This window comes from Triticum aestivum, chromosome 7B (assembly GCF_018294505.1).
Source record: "Triticum aestivum cultivar Chinese Spring chromosome 7B, IWGSC CS RefSeq v2.1, whole genome shotgun sequence".
NCBI classification, from domain to species: domain Eukaryota; kingdom Viridiplantae; phylum Streptophyta; class Magnoliopsida; order Poales; family Poaceae; genus Triticum; species Triticum aestivum.
In genome coordinates, this window is record NC_057813.1 from 460,342,906 (window position 1) to 460,352,151 (window position 9,246).

Genomic DNA, 9,246 nt, shown 5'->3' on the forward strand with positions numbered 1-9,246 from the left:
AGTTGTCACCCTTCTGCTTTCATTGTTGGGGTGGGGGGGAGGGGGAGGGAGAGAAAGACGTATCGAGAGTGTGCGTGGTAGGCACAGAGGCACAACTAGTGCGTGTGTGTGTATGTGTGTGTGTTTTAAAGAGGAGTAGATAGATTACTATCAAGATCGAGGTGCCACCCTACTCCTTTGGTGTCGGGTAGTGTGTGTGTGTGTGTGTGTGTGTGTGTGTGTTTGAGAGAGAAGCCAGTCGATAGATTAGTATCAAGATCTAGGTGTCACCCTACTCCTTCGGTGTTGGGAAGTGTGGGTGTGTGCGTGGGGGGGGGCAGTGACACTCACATATCTCTACTCTTATAAAAAAATAGAGTTGGTGATAATGGTGTTCCTACCATCCTGCAATATAGGCCATCCGATTTATATCCGATGGATAGGAAGGAAACTATGGCAATTGTACAAAAAGATACCCACACCCCTCTCCGCATTTGCAAATAAGGCATTCCCTCGTTCATCCTTTTCTCCAACAATATATACTACTCATACAAATGCATCTTGATGTTCCGTGCAACGCATGGGCATCTTGCTAGTAGGGAGAAGGAGTTTGTGTGACACATATCTAGCTATACTAAGGGATAGGTAGATAGCATTTGTGCAAGGCATACTTAAAGCATCACAAAGATAAACAAACGTTGTGCATGCAAGTGCCGGAAAAATGAAGCGAGAAACAGTGAGCGCGTGCGCGCGCGCGGGTGTGTGTGTGTGTGTGTGTGTGTGTGTGTGTGTGTGTCTGTGTGTGTGAGTGAGAGAGAGAGAGAGAGAGAGAGAGAAATGTCAAAACAAAAGGTGCTCTATTGGAATCCCATTGTATGTATTCATATGGTTCCGGAACTCGAGTTAACCTTAGGCATATGTGTGAGAGACATTATTATACTTTGAGACATTAGTGGCTGTGGGTGGGCGGAATTAAAGGGGTGGGCATGTTAGACAGAGAGAGGGTGTGTGTTTCTATGTGAGAGACTTGTAGGACGGGGTAGAGAGACGAATTTAACCTTGACGGAGGAAGAAAAATACACGAAGTGCGCGTGTGTGATTCTGATGCCCACAAGGAAATGAGATATGTATGCGTGTGAGAGAGATTGCACAATTAATTCACGTATCACTATCTAGCGATCGTGGACGTGCATCTCTTGAACATAAATCAATATCTACTTCGTATTGTGGCCAAAGGTAGAGTATCGATTCAACGCTATAAAGATTGGACACTCACAGATCACATTTTTTTTCTATTTAAATAAACCTTTTCACTTATGCATGCCAAAGTTACAGTGATGTTTCTTCAAACAACCAATGTAGCTATCATGTACATGCACCGTTGTTACTCTTGCATTCAAATTCATTAGTTGTGGATGATTTAAGTTTCTATTTTGAAGTAATATATGTAATATTCATATATTAATTGAACGGGTACACAATATATGAAATGGAGGCTATGTAATCATATGAGGTAACACTTTTAAGTAGCAGACTACAATATCCATTTCTTTTTGTGCGCCTCCACACTAACACGTCAATGCATCATGTTTAAAGTAAGTAACCAATGGCACTAAATTATCTATTTACACGAGAAATACATAGGCTGAGCGTTTGATCCCTTTTTTGTGAACGCGCCACTACACCCGTACGATTGGTCGCGCCCGTGTGAACATCCAAGTTATCGGCGCATCATCCTGAGTTATTGTATTTTTTCTGGGGTGGACTTCACACCAGTTAATAACTGCTCACGCGTGCCCCGTGTACACAGTCTAGCATGACCTTCCCGCTAGCATGGTCCAAAATTAGTTGAAACTAGATACGAACGATCCCGCAAGCGGCAAAATCTCCCGCCTCCTTCTAAAATTTCCGCCACCTTAGTCTTTAGCATGCGAAATTCCCCTTTTGTCCTTGGTGCATGGAGACCAACAGTTACAATACTGCCCTCATCTACATAATAGGTCGGGGCTGCTTTGGTAACTTCCGGTTCCCCCCACTACACGGCACCCCCATTTCCTCTCCACCTCTCGCAAAAACGACTAACTCCACAACACCAGGGCATCTTACATCACGTCGTCCGTACTTCATCGGCCTTTCTCCCCTCCCCTCTCGAAACCCTAGACTTCTCATCCACCGGCGTACCATAGCCCATTCACTGCCAGCGGCGTCCACCTCGCTGGATCTGATTCTGCGGCTGCATCTACCCCTCCCACCTCCCCTAGAAACAAGTAGACTACTCATCCACCACTGTACCACAGCCCATTCAGTGTCGGCCTTGTCCACGGCGCTGGATGTGCTTCACCGGTACTCTCGTCCACGGCTGCGCATCTACAGCGGCTCATTCATACTCCCCACCGGAGACGCTTCGTCCACACCCCGTGGAGCCGCCCCACCGACGCCCCCGTCGATGGCTTCTGATCCTCTTCACCGACACCTTCCGCAACCCTACCGGAGCCGCTTCACCGACACCATCGTTAACCCTACCGGAGTAGCTTCACCTATACCATTCTCATCCCTACCGGGGCCGCTTTGCCAACTCATAAGTCCACGGCCTCAGATCCGCTTCCTCGCACCCTCATCCAACCTACTGGAGCAGCTTCCGATGCCCCGTTGATACTTCTCCAACGTATCTATATATTTTGATTGTTCCGTGCTATTATATTACCCGTTTTGGATGTTTATGGGCTTTACTTTACACTTTTCTATCATTTTTGGGACTAACCTACTAACTGGAGGCCCAGCCTGAATTGATGTTTTTTTGCCTATTTCAGTGTTTCGAAGAAAAGGAATATCAAATGGAGTCCAAACGGAATGAAACCTTCGGGAGCGATCTTTTTGGAACAAACGTGATCCAGAGGACTTGGAGTGGAAGTCAAGAAACAAGCGAGGCGGCCATGAGGGTGCCCGACAAGCCCCTACAGGTGGGCGCGCCCCCCACCCTCGTGGGCCCCTCGAGCATCCACCAACCTACTTCTTCCTCCTATATATACCCATGTACCCCGAAACATCAGAAGCGACAACAAAAAACTATTTCCAGCGCCGTAACCTTCTGTATCCGCGAGATCCCATCTTGGAGCCTTCATCGGTGCTCTGCCGGAGGGGGAATCGACCTCGGAGGGCCTCTACATCATCTCCAAGGCCTCTCCGATGAGTTGTGAGTAGTTTACCACAGACCTTTGGGTCCATAGTTATTAGCTAGATGGCTTCTTCTCTCTCTTTGAACCTCAATACAATGTTCTCCTCGATCTTCTTGGAGATCTATTTGATGTAACTCTTTATGTGGTGTGTTTGTCGAGATCCGATGAATTGTGGGTTTATGATCAAGTTTATCTATGAGAAATATTTGAATCTCCTCTAAATTCTTTTATGTGTGATTAAGTTATCTTTGCAAGTCTGTTCGAATTATCAATTTGGTTTGGCCTACTAGATTGATCCTTCTTGCAATGGGAGAAGTGCTTAGCTTTGGGTTCAACCTTGCGGTGTCCTTTCCCAGTGACAGCAGGGGAAGCAAGGCACGTATTGTATTGTTGGCATCGAGGATAAAAAGATGGGGTTTATATCATATTGCATGAGTTTATCCCTCTACATCATGTCATCTTTCTTAATGCGTTACTCTGTTCTTTATGAACTTAATACTCTAGATGCATGCTGGATAGCAGTCGATGTGTGGAGTAATAGTAGTAGATGCAGGAAGGAGTCGGTCTACTTGTCACGGACGTGATGCCTATATGCATGATCATGCCTAGATAATCTCATAATTATTCGCTTTTATATCAATTGCTCGACAGTAATTTGTTCACCCACCATAATACTTATGCTATCTTGAGAGAAGCCACTAGTGAAACCTATGGCCCCCAGGTCTATCTCTTATCATATAAGCTTTCAATCTACTTTTATTTGCATCTTTACTTTTCCAATCTATATCATAAAAATACCAAAAATATTTATCTTATCATATTATCTCTATCAGATCTCACTTTCGCAAGTGGCCGTGAAGGGATTGACAACCCCTTTATTGCGTTGGTTGCGAGTTCTTGTTTGTTTGGGTAGGTGCGTGGGACTTTTGAGGAGCCTCCTACTGGATTGATACCTTGGTTCTCAAAAACTGAGGGAAATACTTACGCTACTATTGCTGCATCACCCTTTCATCTTCAAGGAAAACCAACGCAAGCTCAAGACATAGCACCCGTCCACGGTCGCAGATCCGCATCATCGACACGATCCTTAACCCAACCACCGGAGAAACTTCTGACGCCCCGTCCACGACCGCAGATCTGCATCATCAACACCATCCTTAACCCAACCACCGGAGTAGCTTCACCTACGCCCTCGTCCACGGCCACAGATCCGCTTTGCCCACACCGTAGTCCACCCTACCGGAGCCGCTCCACAAACACCGTACTCAGCGGTTCTAGATCTCCTTACCAGACCCCGACAGCGAGTGCAGCGTCTCACCCTTGACGTTTCTAACCTGATTCCCACTGTCTGGAGAGATGCCAAGCACCCGCCATTGCCTAGGTACTTGTCACCATTAAACCGGTCCAGCATCACCTGCCCGATGTACTTCAAATATACTAATAGGTCGCTGTTACCTGTTATGCAGGTGGTAAAAACTACAGGGATGATGTTTCTTCTGGATCTAACAGCTTGGCCAACCAAGATCCTGGACTGAGGCATTGCTATGATCTTGTAAGTGCGTCTATCTCTTGTATTGTTCTGTGCCTGCCAGCGTGCTTTGCTAGGATTTTCGACCAGTAATCCCTTTGTGCAGACAATGATTTCTACTACTGGCTGCTAAATTAGATATGTAGATGTCATACATGATACTACCTCGTACTTCCGGTCCTAAATATAAGTCTTTCTAGAGATTCCACTATAGGGTACATACGGAGCAAAATGAGTGAATCTACACTCGAAAATTCATCTATATACATCTATATGTGGTCCATACTGGAATCTTTACAAAGACATATATTTAGGAACAGAAGCAGTACATTACACAAAATTGTAGGTGGCATGTAGGAATTCCAGTGCACTACATTAGGCTCCCTTAGAGTGCCTGCTAGTCCATCACATAGAGTCATGGCTAGTTTATGCTACGCACACAATTGTTAATTGGTGGTTTAAATATGCGCAAGGGATATGCAATGTAGTATCATGTAGAGATGTCTGAAATTAGCCGTGTCAACTTGCAGATAGGGTTACACAATGAAAAAGTACAAGATGTATGTGGAAATTTCATGGAACATCACAAAAAAGGAGAGGCAGCGGTGAGCCTATACAGTGTGCTATGGTACATCACTCCTCTATTGCAATCGTCGTGACATGTTATTTGTATGTCAGTTCTATTGGCCAAGTTTCTTAGGGACATTTATTATGAGTTATCCTAAGAAAATAAGCACCTGTGAATATAAGCTCCATGTAATAAGCCAACCAGTTCTTTTCATTGCGTTTTTAGCTTATCTTTGGTATGATCCATGAAAAGTCTAGATTGCATTATATTTTTTCATTTTGCTGCCCATATGAAAATTAATTTGACTTGCAAACATCACATATTGAACCCAATGCAGCAATTAATATGATAGGAAAACAGACCATCATTATTTGCTCAAAATGCAAATACAAAGATACCATCTACTTGGCACAATCTACTTTGGTCAATGTTTTCCATATAGATCCCATTGCCTAATTTAATCGAAGAACGCATGACCCACATTTAAATGAAGAACAATTATTTATTGAAATTTGATGGTCCAAGTGGCTGGTTATTATCATATAGCAGCAGCACCTGAAAGCATCATATAGCAGCAGCAGCAGCTCATAGCAACTCATCATACAGCAGCAACAGTGTGCAATTCATCATATACCAGTAGCAGCTCATAGCAATTCATCATATAGCAGCAGCAGGAGCAGCTCATAATAATTCATCATATAGCAGCAATAGGAACAACTCATAGCAATGCATCATATAGCAGCAGTAGGAGCAGCTCATAGCAATTCATCATATAGCATCAGCAGGAGCAGCTTATAGCAACTCATCATATAGCAGCAGCAGCAACTCATAGCAATTCATCATATAGTAGCAGCAGCTCATAGCAATTCATCATATAGCAGCAGCAGCTCCTAGCAATTCATCATATAGCAGCAGCAGGAGCAGCTCATAGCAATGCATCATATAGCAGCAAGAGAAGCACCTCGTAGCAATTCACCGTATAGTGGATCAGAATGAAAATTTGGCAAAAAATCAGTGGAGATCCTCACCTTGTTGGATGAGCTCATCCTTCAACAACACCTCAAGGCCATGTCCTGGGGGAGGGGAGCGGGAATAAGGTGCCTTCTGCCACAGTGTGGCATCAGCCATAGTTGTGCAGCGCCCGCCGGAGTAGGGCGTTGGACGAACCACAGTGGAACAGCTACTAGAGAGCATGAGAATGAGGGGCGGCGCCAGAGGGAGGAGCAGCCAGGGGGATTTTCCCCTACCCACTGGCCATGTAGCCTAGCTGGGCAGAGCATCATCGAGCACCAGGCCAGATGGGACCAGTGGCGGCGGCTCGTTGGAGGAACCCTAGTACTGCAGGCAGGGGATCGAGGTAGAGGGAAAGGGGAGAGGAGATGGAAGCGGGCAGGGCAATGAACGCTTGCGTGTTTGTTTTTACTTGAGGGTCAGGTGTGACACGGGCATCGGCAATTGCATTTTGAGTGTAATATAGGCAGACAACAGAGATATTTCACTATTCTCCTTCCCTTCAATTTTTAGCGCGGTTCTACCCGAAACACCCCCCTCCAAAGCGAAATTAGTTAAGCCCAAGCCCATAACTCAAAAATGACTTCTTTATATCTTTTATGGCTTATTTTGACGATAAGCCCTGAAAATGCGGAATCGAACTGGCCCTTAACCTGCAATTCAATTGTGCGTGCAATGATGAATCACTCCTGCCTGCTATAGTGTACATTTAGGCATCATCATACATGGCATAACCTAATACATGGTCATTCCATTGTAGAATCTGGAATATGCAATGTTTATGTTAGTTCATATGTTGCACATGATGTTTAAATGCCCCTTAAATCTGGTCAGTCAAGTGATGGTCTTTAAGCCTCCTTCTTTGCTTCTTTTATTGATATGTAAGATTTGCTCACACATCTATTCAATTGCTTGTTTGCATCAGCCAGCCATGCTAGGATTGTTTGCTTTGATTACTTGTTGTTCTTGACCTAACACTCTAACAAAGCTTGTTAACGATTTAAACACTAAGGGCTGCTGTAGTGGGGCCTTGTCTAACTCATAGGTGACATAAAGGTTTGGCTGTACACTAAAGTAGGCTCTCCAAGGGTACCTGGAGATCCAGTTCGAAGGTATGCCTAGTTTTTACATAGTGCAGACATAGTAAATGCTCATTTCATTGTGTGCAAGTGCAAGAGATGCGGCATGTTTCATTATGTGGTGTTGTTTTGCTATAATCTCATTCTTTTGTGTTCAAAGACTGGAAAGGATGCATATTTATCTTCCAAGGAGACGAATAACTAGTTTGTGTCACCTTGCAGAGGGGGTGCAATGAAGATAAGATTGAGGATTTCCAAGTACAAGATGTTAGGAAGGAGCCTTGCAAGAGAAGTAGGAGCTGTGCTGAGCCTCTTCAACCTGTTAAGGTAAGTCACTATATCCAACTCAACAGTTCAATTCCTTGTTTGTTTCAGGCATAGTTAATTTGCTCTTTTCAATTGTTTTATTTGTCCTCAGTTAATGAGATGCCCAAAGAATGATGCCTGATGTTGGGTACTTGTATAACTATTAGTTGACATAATTAAAGGCCTTACCATTTAATTACTCTGCCGAAGTGTGCCTGAAGCTTTGAAGTCTATTAACCAACTATTATTGCATGAGGCTCACAATCTAGTTTATACTAGGCTAAAAATTGCATAGAATGGCCAACTCTAGGTGGCCAACTGCTTGTTGTAAGCTTGTTGTAGTATGTTTGTATGAAACCCTCTACTGTTCATTATGCTCCCTAAGACTTTAATTGAGCTACAGAATGGCCAACTGCTTGCTTACTTATTTGTAACATGTTGTCTAAATTTGTAACTTGTCTGTGTCTTGGATTGGGCCCCAACATCATGCTCCTCCGATGAGCTAAGAGAGATTTCTGTATGCAGGCTGCACAGACTATCTTTTTTATAATTTTTAAAATATCACCTGCTTATGCTTCATGACGTGTAACATTATTGTTAGTCCTATTTTGCCATGTAGTACAAAATAGTGTCTTGCTCGCTTCACTGTTGTAACTATATTTTTGCCCTAGTCATGTGTACTTACAGAAATATTTCAGGATGAAGTGACATCAACACAAAGATCTGTGAGCAGTGCAGCATGGCTATTACCGAATAATTATGGATTGGAATTGGAATGTGCTGATGTCTCGAGCATCAACTAAAGGTGGCAAGACAACATGTACATGATTCTCAATGTACAATCAAAAAGTTGAGATTGGACATGCAGGTATTAGATGTAGGAGTCAAAAAAAATGAAACAAGACACTTAGGTAACCACGAAGGAATTGGAGATTTTGCAGACTGGAATTTGTGCTATCTGAAGAGATTATAGTTCAAATGAAGTTTAGTTGATGCGCGGCAATGATGTATGAGCTGTATTTGCCCATTGTATGTAATTTGCTATTTGTGTATGCTTTATTATCACCGGTGCCGAACCATAATGCCCAATGGGTATAATCGGCTCTAATTTATTTATTGTATAGTGTAGGATTATTATACGTTTCTATGCCTTGGTCTCTTTGTTGTATAGTGTATGTTTTTTAGAGGTGATATTATAGAGTAGGATAATTCTTTGAATATGCTATATCGTTCAAACGAGGGCCAACTCGCCCAAACGTTGTAGTGACCATGCCCCTCCATGGGCCGTACGATCCATGTGCCATCCACGGTACGGACAATCCATGGGCCATCTATGGGACGGACGATCCATGGCATTCTATAGGTCGTCGGATCCATGGTCCTTCAATGGGCCATCGGATCCATGGGCCTTCAATGGGCCGTCTGATCCATGGGCCTTCAATGGGCCATCTGATCCATGGGCCTTCTACGTCTCGTAGGTTCCATGGGCCTTGTATGGGCCGACACATCTATGGGCCTTGTAAGGGCCTTAAATGGACCGTAAACGGGCTAGAGTGGAAATCGTACTATCAGATATCGGGTTCCGGCAAAACCCTTAAG